Source organism: Urocitellus parryii, chromosome 2, assembly GCF_045843805.1.
Source record: "Urocitellus parryii isolate mUroPar1 chromosome 2, mUroPar1.hap1, whole genome shotgun sequence".
NCBI classification, from domain to species: Eukaryota; Metazoa; Chordata; class Mammalia; order Rodentia; family Sciuridae; genus Urocitellus; species Urocitellus parryii.
Window position 1 is genome coordinate 123,612,695 of NC_135532.1, and position 13,839 is coordinate 123,626,533.

Sequence of the window (13,839 nt, forward strand, 5' to 3'; positions counted from 1 at the left end):
TAAACAAATGAGAAATTAAAGGAATAAGTATAGGAAAAAAACCTAAACTAGCACTATTTGCTGATGATATGATTCTATACCTAGAAGACCCAAAAAATCCACCAAAAAACTTCTAGAACTAGTAAATGAATTCAACAAAGTAGCAGGATATAAAATTAACACCCATAAATCAAAGGCATTTCTGTATATCAGTGATAAATCCTCTGAGAAGGAAATGAGGAAAACTACCCCATTCACAATTTCCTCAAAATAAAAGAGAAAAGATACTTGGGAATCAACTTATCCAAAGAGGTGAAAGATCTATACAATGAAAACTATAGAACCCTAAAGAGATAAATCAAAGAAGACCTTAGAAGATGAAAAGATCTACCTTGCTCATGGTTATGCAGAATTAACATTATCAAAATGACCATACTACTAAAAGCACCAAAAATATTTAATACAATTTTTATCAGGCATTCCTCATAGAAATAGAAAAAGCAAACATTAAATTCATCTGGAAAAATAAGAGATCCAGGATAGCTAAAGCAATTCTAAGCAGGAAGAGCAAAGCAGGTGCTACCGCTATACTGACTTTAAACTATACTACAGAGCAATATTAACAAAAACAGCATGGTATTGGCACCAAAACTGGCTGTTAGACCAATGGTACAGAATTGAGGACACAGAGACTAACCCACAAAATTATGATTATCTTATATTAGACAAAGGTGCCAATAACATGCACTGGAGAAAAGATAGTATCTTCAACAAATGGTGCTGAGAAAACTGAGAAATCCATATGCAACAAAATGACATTGAACCCCTAGCTCTCACCATGGACAAAACTTAAATCAAAATGGATCAAGGATCTAGGAAATAAATGAGAAACTTTGCATCTAATAGAAGAAAAAGCAGGCCCTAATCTTCATCATGTGGGTTTAGGCCCCAACTTCCTTAATAAGACTCATATAGCACAAGAATTAAAAACAAAAATCAATAAATGGATGGATTAAAACTAAGTTTTTTTTCTCAGAAAAAAGAAACAATCTGTGAGGTGAACAGAGAGCCTACATCCTGGGAGCAAATTTTTACCCCTCACACATCAAGAAGCTAACTAAGCACCAAAAAAACAAATAACCCATTCATTAAATGGGCCAACTACCTGAACAGACAATTCTCAGAAGAGGATATAAAATCAATCAACAAATATATGAAAAATGCTCATCATCTCAAGCAACCAGAGAAATGCAAATCAAAACTTCTCTAAGATATCATCTCACTCCAATCAGAATGGCAGCTATTATGAAAACAAACAAAACAAGTGTTGGTGAGGATGTGGGAAAAAAGGTACACTCATATGTTGCTGGTGGGACTGCAAATTGGTGCAGCCAATTTGGAAAGCAGTATGGAGATTCCTTGCAAATCTGGGAATGGAACCACCATTTGACCCAGCTATTCCTCTTCTCAAACTATGCCCAAAGTTCTTAAAACAGCACACTACAGGGACACAGCCACATCAATGTTTACAGCAGCACAATTTACAATAGCTAAACTGTGGAGCCAACCTAGATGTCCTTTAGTGGATGAACAGATAAAAAAAATGTGGCATTTATATACAATGGAACATTACTCAGCATTAAAAAAGAACAAAATCATGGCATTTGCAGGTATATGGATGGCGTTGGAGAAGATAATGCTAAGTGAAGTTAGCAAATCACACAAAAAAAATGCTGAATGTTTTCTCTGATGTAAGGGGGGTGACTCATAGTGGGGTAGGGAGGATTAGATTAATTCTAGATAGGGAAGAGGGGTGGAAGGGAAAGGGAAGGGGATTAGCAAGGATGGTGGAATGTGATGGTGGTCATCATTATACAAAGTACATGTATGAAGTCTTGAATTGGGTGTCAACATACCTTATATACAAACAGAGATATGAAAAATTGTGGTATATATGTGTATTAAGAATTGTAATGCAAAAAGAAGTACATGTATAATGGCATAAATTAACATGAACATACTTTATATACAGAGATATGAAAAAAATGTGCTCTATATGTGTAATAAGGATTGTAATGCATTCCACTATTGTCGTGTATTTAAAAAAATAAAATCTATAAAAAATAAAATAATGAGTTACTAGAGCTTAGGACAGTGACTGGCTATTGTCATGATAAATATTAGTTGAATGAGTAAAAAGTTAGTGTTTTAAAATTATAGTATAATGAGATATTGAATATTAAATAATAATATAGCTGAACATTTTAACCTCCCCAGATGTAGGTTTTATAAATGTAAATATAAATCTTTAGAACCTATGGCAGATTCAATACTTTTAAGATTTCATTCTTTAGTACTTTCTAAATTCAGCTTTAAAGTACACATTTTAGCATACAGTATGGATAAAAAGTGGAAAAGTGTGTATATGTAAGGCTTGTGATAGCTGACAGTAATTATGATTTCAAACCAATATATTCCAATAGGTTATTTTTAATATAAAGTATTTCAAGTATAATTTTACCACATGCTGTTTTTTTTATTCAGGCTCATTAGAAATCCTGAAGGATATATCTTCCTTAAACTATCCTTGAAGATAAAGAATCAGAGGCACCCTACTGATGACTAAGAAAAAAAAAATGTTTAAAAGACTTTAATATGTTTGTAGATCCAGTCCACTTCAAAAATAAAAGCAAAACATTATGCAAAAGCCACGTTCCAAGAAGTAGGAATCTAAACTGATATATTTTCTCCTCATATGTTTTATATTAAAGAAAAAAAATGCTGTTTTCCCATCATACTCACAAAGGGCAATCAAATGCACTTCAAAGAATTCTTATATCTTTATTGCTTTGTTCTTAGTGACACTGACAACAGCTGCTATGTAAACTGGATAAATACCTTGGACTGTAGACAGGAGGCTGGAGGAATATATCCCTGGGGTTTCTTTATTTCTTGGCTGCCTTACTGATTATCTGCTCTGCTGAAGACACTTCTTTAATAATTGATATTCCTGTGTGGGGTTTGTTCTGGAGCAGAAGCATCATAAATGCAAATAGAGCTGAAACTTAGAGACTTGCATATACATTTATATGGATCTCAAAGCCCCATAGAATATTAGATACTTAATGAAATTTGTATTTTATGGATCTTTGCATAGTGTGTTCCTTAAAGTTTGGGTAGATATGCCTCTAAACAATAACACCTAACTTTTGAGAACTGAGGCAATAGACTCTCAAATTACTACATAAATAGAATTTTCACAATAAACTTATATGCCTAAACTTTTACAACTTTATTTTTTTAATATTTTTAATTAATTATACATGACAGTAGAATGCATTTATGCACTTTGATATATCATACATAGATGGGATAGAATTTCTCATTTTTCTGAGTTTACATGCTGTAGAATCATATCAGTCCTGCAGTCACATACACTTTAGTTTAATTGTACAAGTTGAAAATTTTTGTGCTACATTTGACATCTTGAAATAATAAGAAGGGAATAGTAGATATTATGAACTTTATTTTATAGAGAGAGATTAATATAAATCAGCATGCAGTAATACAACTCTTTTATTAAGCATATTAGTCTCAATATGCAAGTTATTTATTTTCTCACTCCATTCATACTTATTAGTCTGATTCTGTGTGTTTTAGGGATAAATTTATTGGTGGTTTTTCAGGGATTTCCAAACCTCAAAATGGGTACATGTAATGAGGTGAAACCCTGAGCTACAATGCTTCCAGAACTCTGCATTTCAATTAAATAAAAGCTTCCCTTCTGTGCTCACTAAATGCTGCATCAAGATTGGTAGTTTTCCCTTCTTGAGAAGAAAATGTCAGCTTCTTCCTCTAGATTTTCAACTTCTCCCACATTCCCTAGCTTCTTCTCAGCTCCAGATTCTCCTCGCAGGGTTCACTTAGAAGAGAGCTGATCTGGGGCAATGGATGCACCCTAATCCCTTATTGATCAGCTGCTGACCCATCTTTAACTTGGCAGATACACAACACTGACTTTTTTAAGAATGTGAATTTTCTCTGAGTTTTTCTCAAAATCCCTTCTCACTCTGCCAGGAAGCTCTTACTGCAGCTTCCTTGTTATTGCTGTCTCCTCCAGCAGACCATTTATGACTCCCTTCATTGTAATTCAGCTTGAGCTCTTCAAGGACACCCATGGAGTCTTCTCAATCCTCATTCAGCTGATTAATAGCCTTTCAAGAACTATTTTTATAATGCATATCTCCTCCAAGAGAAATATGCCTCTGTCCTGCCTTCAGTTCTGCCACTTCATCCAAATAATGATATTCCTGTTTTTCAGATATGTTTTAGACTTGCTTCTGTGGGCATATCTCTAGAGATGTAGGAAGGAAGTTTTGCTAGTGCTTCTCATGAAGCTCTTTCCATTTGGAAAGGTTAGGTAAAGATGAGCAATGCCACAGCATTCCAACAATTTTTGTCAATGTAATTCCATTTGCTTCTTTAGTGGCACTCTCCATTTAACAGCTAGCCACCCCACACATATCCTCAAAATAGATAATGAATTTTAAAAGTATGCTATGCTTCTCCTTTGCAAATTTCTTATCTTCTAGTACATTCCATTAGCATATGAGTTCTTGGTCTTGAACCCTCAGTTGGTTGATCAGTGGTGGACCCTCTCACAAGATGTTCACAATTGGTAGCAGTGGCACCAATGCAGCATTTGCTTCCATTGTCACGGAGCATGCTGGGTTCTGATCTTCACAAACCCAAGCAAGATCTGTTTTAGCCATTTTAAGAAGATGACACTATTGTGCACTAAATATTTGCAGTACCCAAAATTCATGTTTTGAAGCTCTGATCTTCAATGCTCTGCTCTTTGAAGATAGGAATCTTTGAAAGTCAATTATTGTTAGATGGCATCATGTGTGTGAGGCCCTCATGATGGGATTGTTGCCCTTACAGGAAAACAAATAATAAAAAAAAAATTTCTCCCCGTGATTCATACACTAAGGGAAGACCATTTGAGGATGAGGCTGGAAGATGCCTATCTACAAGTCACAAAGAGAACCCACACCTGGAAGTGAATTGGCTGGTGCCTTGATCTTGGACTTCAAACCTGCAGAATTGTAAGAAGCAAATCTCTGTTAATTTAGCCACCCAATATGTGGTATATTTTGAGGGCATCACAAACTCTCTAAGACAGATACAAACTCTTGAAAATTTGCTAAAAATTTTCAAAGTAAGTGGTTGAGTCTAGATTCAAACTTATGGCTACTTGAATGTAAACCACATTCTTTTGGTAAAACTGTCACCTCCTGCAATTTTAAACTCCTTGAATTTTTTTTTTTTTGGTAAATGTTTAACAACTTTTTTTCTTTTCTTTCATAATCGCATTCATCCCATTGTATACATTTCCCAGCACCTCAAGTTTTAAACTTGGACCCACTGCTTGTCCCAGCAGTACCCTATTTACTATTTATTTGCACATACATATTGTTTCAGTCAGCAAATATGCATATATACATTATGTGTATAACATGCCTATATGAAAATATATTTTTATTTAGACAGTGTTAAAATAATGATTGTTAGATTTTATTAATTAATAATACTTGAGCCATGAGGTTGGTGTCTACCTATTCCTTTGTAAAAAAATTTAAAAAGTCCACATTTGTAATCCTTCTATTAGCAACATGAACAGACTTAAATACATGATCTTACTGTTATTTAATTTGGCTTTTCAGAGGCCTTCAAGGACTCAAGATTTGGGGGCTAATATATGCTGAATCATGACATTTAAAAATATGTGAAGGTTTATATTTTGTATAAATATAGGAGAAGCCAGAAATATAACACACAGTGATTCTGTGTGAGTCCCAACAGGTTATCTCCACTGGTTTCCATATTTGAGAAGTCCTCTTTCACAAACAGTGAATGGAATGGACTAACAGAAACCCATTCCTAATATTACAGCTCAGCAAACTGCATAGAAAATCCATTCAAATTGTCTGAATCCAACTCAGTTGTTCACATACTTATCTGATCATAAACAGTTTAAATTGCTGCTGAGTGATTTAAATAATCCACATATCTGAAATCATTCAAGTATTTCCATATTTATAACTTTTAAAGATGATATTTACTTGGCATTTATTCAAGTGTATGAGGAAGAGCAACAGAAACGTTGAAAGAGCTTGTACATACTGATCACAAAGCTTATTATAATTAAAATATTCCTCTGAAGATCCTAGTGGGATGTTAAACTTCAGAATATGTAATATATTTCGGTTTTCTTTTGATCATGCTCATGTTAACTAACTAAAAAGTAAGAAAGTACTTTTTTTCTAGTCACCTACTTCAAATCATTTGAAAAAAATAACTGATATACATTTCTTTTCTATAAAACAGTTGAAATTAATCACAAAAAGTTATTTCTAGCTCAAAAACTATTCCTAGTTTTAATTCTCTATACAAATAAGAGTCTTTCTATAAACCCAATTCATGGTTTTTGGAAAGGAGACTAAACTGGCAAAAGTCTGTATAAATACAAGCTATATATGACACAATATGGTTACAAAGTCTCATTTACCTGAGCAAGTGCTATTCAAAAGAAAATACTAGACTTCAGATGAGGAGTCATGGTTATTTTTAACATTTTTAAAGGACTGTATATTTGTGTCTTATAGTGTAGACTGCACACATTTCATTGCTAAAATTTAGGTGATTTATATTATAGTATTACACTGGATAAAAAGCAGTATGAAAAGCAAGCTATCATTAACAATAATAGAAACAATGATCAAACCCCTGACTCAGTGCATGTATGATATCCTCCTGTGTTTAAAATTTTAAAGCAGTGTTTATTGTCCCCAAGAAGTTTGAGAAATAGAGGGACCTGCTGCTGTTGTTCCATATTAATATTCCATTAGCAAGTGGCATTATTCAAGCCTCATTATTGCTCCTAATGAATCAACACAACAAAGCTAAAATTTTAGTGAGTATAAAATATTTGAATGAGTTCCTGCCGTGCACTGAACTTGGTGAGAGAGCTTTTGAGAAAAGGGCAAAACCAGAGAAAAATCTTTTAAGTATCATAATTTTAATGATAAATGATCACCCTCCTGTTTTAATATTTGTGCTTAAACTGATATGGATATAAATAACACAAGAGCTATTTGAAGGGCCAAGACTTCTCTGGCTGTTTTTGCAAACACCAAAGTCTAAGATACAGTTTGTGGGCAAGGTGACACACAACCAAACTGTTTTCTTGAAACTTAGAGATCACCAGGTAGGTGTAGCTGTCAGGAAAAACAATGGCAAAGACTTTGCTGATAACTATAGATGCTCCTCAACTTATTATAGTTCAATTTACAACTTTTGGACTTTATGGTGGTATAAATGAGTACCCATGAAATACTTCTATTTTTTTATGGTTAGCACAACAAATTACACAAGCTATTCAACATTTTATTATAGAATATGCTGTGTATTAGATGATTCTGCCCAAACGTAGGTTAAAATGTTATGATCTCCTTTAAAGTATCTTAGGTTAAGCTAGGATGATTGGTAGGTTAGGTATGTTAAATGCATTTTTAACTTATATTTACAAGACACAATAGGTCTATTGGGATATAACTCTATCACAGGTCAAGAAGCATATTGCATGCAAGTTAAGTTTCCCTGGTTAGAATTTTTACTGTTTAAAAATTCCATTATGGAGACAAATATGAAAAGTGCCATTTTCATGTGTCTCTGTGACTATATGTGAAGGAAAAAACAATGACCTAAAACATAAAAGTAAAAAATGATTCTGATATCAAATTTTAAAGTAGAGTTAAACTATGTTAAACAGTGATTGCCAAGTACCAAAATTAGTAAGAACTTTTCATTTACATACATACTGCTGTTTCATCAAACTGATTGCATGTAGAAATATGTATATTTTATATCTATATAATATTTCATTGCAAATATCTCACAATTATTAATCCATTCTTCTATCAATGTACATTTTGTTTCATTCAGTTATTTTGCTAATACAAACCATTTTTATTATGTTTTCTTTAATATCTGTGTAAGAGTTTTCCTTGAATAAACATGTCAGGGGTAAAATTCTTGGGTTTTATAACATTTAAATGCTTGATAACTCCAAATGCTTTTTCTAAGACTCTTTAAATTATACTCCTATATGTAATGTATAAGGAATCAACTTTCTCTCCAACTTGGTGTAGATTGTTTCCATTTGAGAGTTCACCTGGGGATGGATGATTGAACAATTTGACCCCTGGGAAATATTTAAAGCGGTAATAAATATTAATGTGATCTCAGTATTTGGAGCCTGATGTAGAGTCTGATCTTGTTATAGATAAGTTTTTAATACAAAATAACTATCACAGTTCTTGTCAGATCTTGCTGATATAAGCCACATGAAATCACTACATTAATAAGTTAAAAAAGTCCAAATATTAGTTATTTCATATGATTTAACCTAAGAGTTACCTAAAATATTTAGTAAATGTCTCTATTCCAACATTCTTAATTAACTTTATTAGTCATATATATACTTAATATGTATCTATATCTGATATATATTTGATATATATGCACCTATAATATACATTTATATATGTATAGTTTCAATCATTTTCACCATAAACCTATTTCAATTTATTTTTCATATTTATATAAAACATTAGTGTAAGACATTAATTTAAAGATCTTTAACATTCAGTAAATGTGTCTGATTTTGTTTTTAGCAGTGTATTTTTATTGTTTTATGTCTAATTCTGAATTCTTTAGTTTGTGATTTGTAAACGTATTTGAAAGCCAGAATTAACATGACTTTTTGCTCATTAAGAATTCTAAATATGGAGTGTAGATCCCAGTGGTATAGCACTTGCTTATTTACCAAATGAAGACCCTGGATTCAGCCCACAGAATTGAGGAAAAAATCTCTATGGAATATCATTTTTAAAAAAAAAAATTGTTTCATTTTTAATTTATAAGTTAAAATTGTATGTACAGATGTCTGATATACAACATGTTTTAAAATATTTATACATTGCTCTATGGCCAAATCAAGCTAATTAACATATAACTTACCTCAAATAATTAACATGATTTGTTTGACATGTTGTATCATAGCTTTCTTGGGTTGATCCCTTTTGTTTAACTGAAATGTTGTATCTTTTGACCAACATCTCCCCAAAACTCTCCCTGCTCTTGTAGTCCTTGGTAACCATAATTCTACTCTCTGCTTCTATGAGCTTAAGATTTTACATTTGACTCTAAGGAATTATATTTCAAATACATCATAGACGTGCTGGTAAGGAGTAAATTAGTCATTAATGAGAAAGGGCAAGATACATGAACTTTTAAGGATAGACTACTTTTTAAACTAAAATCACAGTCAAATGTAACTACATTTTGACTCTACAAATGTTTTTTTTTTTTTTTTGTGCTGTGTGTAAGTGTTGGAGGTAGGATAAAACATGAAACGGGGATACAATTTTAGCAATATATTTCAATATTTTATTCTGGATAAATGGGAAAATAATTAATTAGGAGGAAGACAAAGGATTAAAAAATACAAAAATTAGTGGCAGCTTTTTTTCAAAGAAATAAAAATTACATTACTTCCATATTAAATTTTACTTGTGCTATTTTGAAATTGTTCAGGGAATCATCGATGAATATACAGATGTTGGTCCTATCGCCTTGTATAAAATCAGGTATCCAGGGTTTTATTTTTGATAGATCCTTCAGATTCGGGACACATTATTTACTTTGTTATACAGCCATGCTACTCTCCATTAAGGCTTTGGTACAACAGGATCCCACTGACAAAAATTGAATTAAATTAAATCAGTGTACCATTCCATAGATGTTGTCGGTACAGTTTTCAATTTAACTATTGACTTGTGAAAGAAATATATCCAGTTTTAGCAACAAGTTGTGACTTGTTGGTATAAATCAATTTTGCTTTAGCATTCACACTGCAGTCTTCAAAGTGCTTTTCCCTGTGATCTATTGTTTTATAATGTATGTCAGTGCCTTAGGCACTTGATGGAATGATAGCATTAATAGAAAGAAAAGATACTGTCTCTAAAAGTAAGCAGTGCCTCTATCCAATAGAAAATTATGTTTTCTGACATACACACTATAAAGTTGCATTTTTACAATGAAATGAGGTTCTAAAATAATACAACAACCCTGACAAATACTAAATTGTTAGTTTATAAGTATAATAAAATTTAGAAGTTCTTGAATTTTTTTTGCTCAGGGGATCAACAATGTCTGTAGTTTTTTAACCATTAAACAACCATTTTTAGAACACCCACTCCTTATCAGGAATTGTGAAGCTTTAATCTCTGAAGAGCTCAGAATCGAGTATAAGTAAGTAAGCATGCACAAAACTTCAATGAAATGTGACAGATGGCCAAATGAAGGACTCAGCTAAGGAAGAGTGGCTTGTGATGCCTCTTCAGATAGTTTTCTTAGGAAATGAAAAATTATTTTGCTACTTTTAAAAAATAAATACAATATCTCTATTCATAAAATATTTTCAACAAAGAAGTTACTTATCTATTCATTCATTTCATTTATAACACACTTCTCATTCATTAAATATATGAACCAGATACAGTTATAGAAAAGGCTTTTATGCTCATGGGACATATCTGACAAAGGCTTTATTTGGGTAAAGAGGAAATATTTTTCCTTAAAATGTCATAATTTGAAAATAAGTCCCCAATTTCTGCTCACATCACAACTTTATTTATTTATTTTTTGGTTAATATATTTGTTCATTTCTTGCCTTTATACCATTACCCTCATGAAAGCAAGAGCCTTTTATATCTCTACATCTGTCTCAAATATTAAATGCATGATGGCCTTATTTAGTGTTTAAATGAACAGACATTTTCTTTCATTTATAAAATAAGTTTATATCTTGAAAAATATGTACCTAATATCAAACAGTATTGAAAATATTTCTCTAAACTTGGCAACAACAATATGCAAAATATTTTAATAAACCCCTCAGGAAAGAAAATATGTAAAAATCAACAAAAGCATGAAAATCGCTCATGATCATTACTGATCAGAAATATGTGAGAAATTATGCCACCATTAGAGTGACAAAAAATGAGTTATAATATCAAATTTTGGCAAAGATGAGGAGAAAATAGACTTCTCTTATTTTTGGAAGGTGTGTAATTTATAAACAAATTGAGAAAATGATTCAGCTATGGTCTCATAATGTTAAATATACAATTAACCCATAACCAACAACTCCATAATGCATACTTTACTCAAGAGAAATGAAGATCTATAGCTACACAACTTGGACAAAACTTTAGGAATATGTTTCTGAAATGAATGACAATTTAATAATGTAAAATTATCCATTAAAGAGAATGATGGGTATTTGAGATATATGTGTACAAAGGAATACTACTTAGCACTAAAAAGGATGAACTAATGATGATATAAGAGAAAGGATGAATTACACAAACTATAGTGAGCAAAAGAAAGAACAGATAAGAGTCATTTCTGTATGAATCATTTTATGTAAATTTCAAAACAAGTAAAATAAATGGGTGATAATAGAAACTAAAACTGAGTTGACTATGGGAATGGAGGCCAACTGTAAGGGCACATGTGAAAACTGGAGTGATGAAAAAGGTGTTATGTGTGCATTTTCATTATAAGTTTCTATAATTGGACAAACATCTTCAATGTATACATTGAAGGTACATGTATCTTAATGTGTGTAAAATCTCACACATACACTCACTGGACACATTTTATAGCAGATACAAATATGACATGTTAAAAAAATATACTAGAGAAGTATTTACAGAGGATGTTAAATGAGGATATACCTGAAAATAAATAATAGAAGTTAAGCAGTGGAAAGGCACACTGAGAAGATTCAAAATACATGTCAATGGACACAGAGTATAATAATAATAATAATAATAATAATAATAATAATAATACATAAGTTATATTTAAAGAGATAAAGACTGGAAATTTTCTCACACTAATGAAATAAATCAAATCAATTGATAGGTTATAAGAACCAAACAATATGGGGTGAATATAAATTATCCATGTGGACCATTTGTATTTCTTCTTCTGTGAGCTCCTTTGCCTATTTATTGATTGTGTTTTTTTGTTGTTGTTGTTGTTGTTGTTCTGTTTTGTTTTGTTTTTTGGTGTTAAGTTTTTGAGTTCTTTGTATGTCCTGAAGATGAATAGTCTGTCTGAGGTGCAGGAGGCAAAGATTTTTCTCCCATTCTGTAGGCTCTCTCTTCATGTTTTTGATTGTTTCCATTGCTGTGACAAAGGGGAATCAAGAAAAGGGAGGGGAAATGGGAAGGGGAAAGACAGTAGAATGAATTGGACATAATTTTCCTGTGTTCACATATGAATACATGACCAGTATGACTCCATATCATGTTCAACCACAAGAATGGAATCCTAATTAGAATAAGTTATATTCTATGTATGAATAATATGCTCTAATGTCATGTCTATCTAGAAAAAAATTTTAAAATCCATGTGGAAAACTCAAAACAAAATAATAGAAATCATAGGGTAAAAAGAAAATATTTAAAGATGCTATACAAAGGACAGTTTGCCTTTAAAAACATAACAAGCAATCTGACAGCTGACTTCTTAAATCATGACAGCCCAGATGACAATGTTCTGATTTCTTCAAGGGATTGAAAGAAAACATATGACAGCATAAAACTAAAAATCTCCAGTAAAAGAAAAAAAGGGCGCTTCATGAAGAAAAGTGGGAAATACATTTTTAACAGATTGTAGTCAAGAAAATGATACCTGTGGGGTTTTTTTTTTCCTTTTTTTTAGAAGCGAGCTACATTAAAGGAAATGCAAAAAGAAGTTTTTGGAATAGAAGTTAGGACATTAGATATAAGGCTGGAGATTTATTAAGCAATAAAACCTAAGGGAAAACAGATATTTGTAGAAGAATCTAAATTACCCTTGACTACATAAAATAGAAATTTTAGCATTTTTATATAGCTTAAAAATATAAAAATTGAAGTTTATATATTACAGTTTCCAAGAGGAGAAAAAGAAAATTAATGACCTAATCTCTTATACAACTAGTAAAGATGGTAAAGTAAAGACATACTATTATACAAGTTAAAGACAGATGTTGGAATTCTAGATCAATTATAAAAAGGAGAGGAAAGACAATTTTAAAAATCTACCTTAACATACAAATGGAATAATAATAAAATAAATTTTTAAAGAATGTAAAAAAAAAGATTTCTACATGGCATAAACCAGTTAGAACAAACAGGAGACATTCTGTAGAATGTTAGTATTGAAATCAGTCATATAAATAAGTGCACTAAAAATAATGGGACTAAATTGTCAAATTTCTAAAAAGTATGCTTTGTCAGATTGGAGTCAGAAATACCTAAAAAACAAACATGTAAGTTTTCAGGAATAGAGATTTTAAAGAAAATAATATTGAGAATTATATTTAATGAAATCATGAAACAAAAGAAAGCCAGTATAAATATGTATTCACCTGAAAAAGTAGATTCTTTTTTTTCCCAGTTGCTCATTGATGTTCTTATTTTATTATGTGGCTTCATTTACAAATATTAAAATGTATGTTATACAGTTTTTAAAATTTTCTTTATTGCTTCTAAAATTTTAATTATAGTTTAAATAATGTTTTTGTTCAGATTATAGAATTATTTGTTTACACATTTTACTAGTACTATTATTTTGGCTTATCTTTTTAAAATTTCTATTTGTTCTTCTTAGTTATACATGAAAATAGAGTGTATTTTGACATATTTATACAAACATGGAGTATATCTTATTCTATTT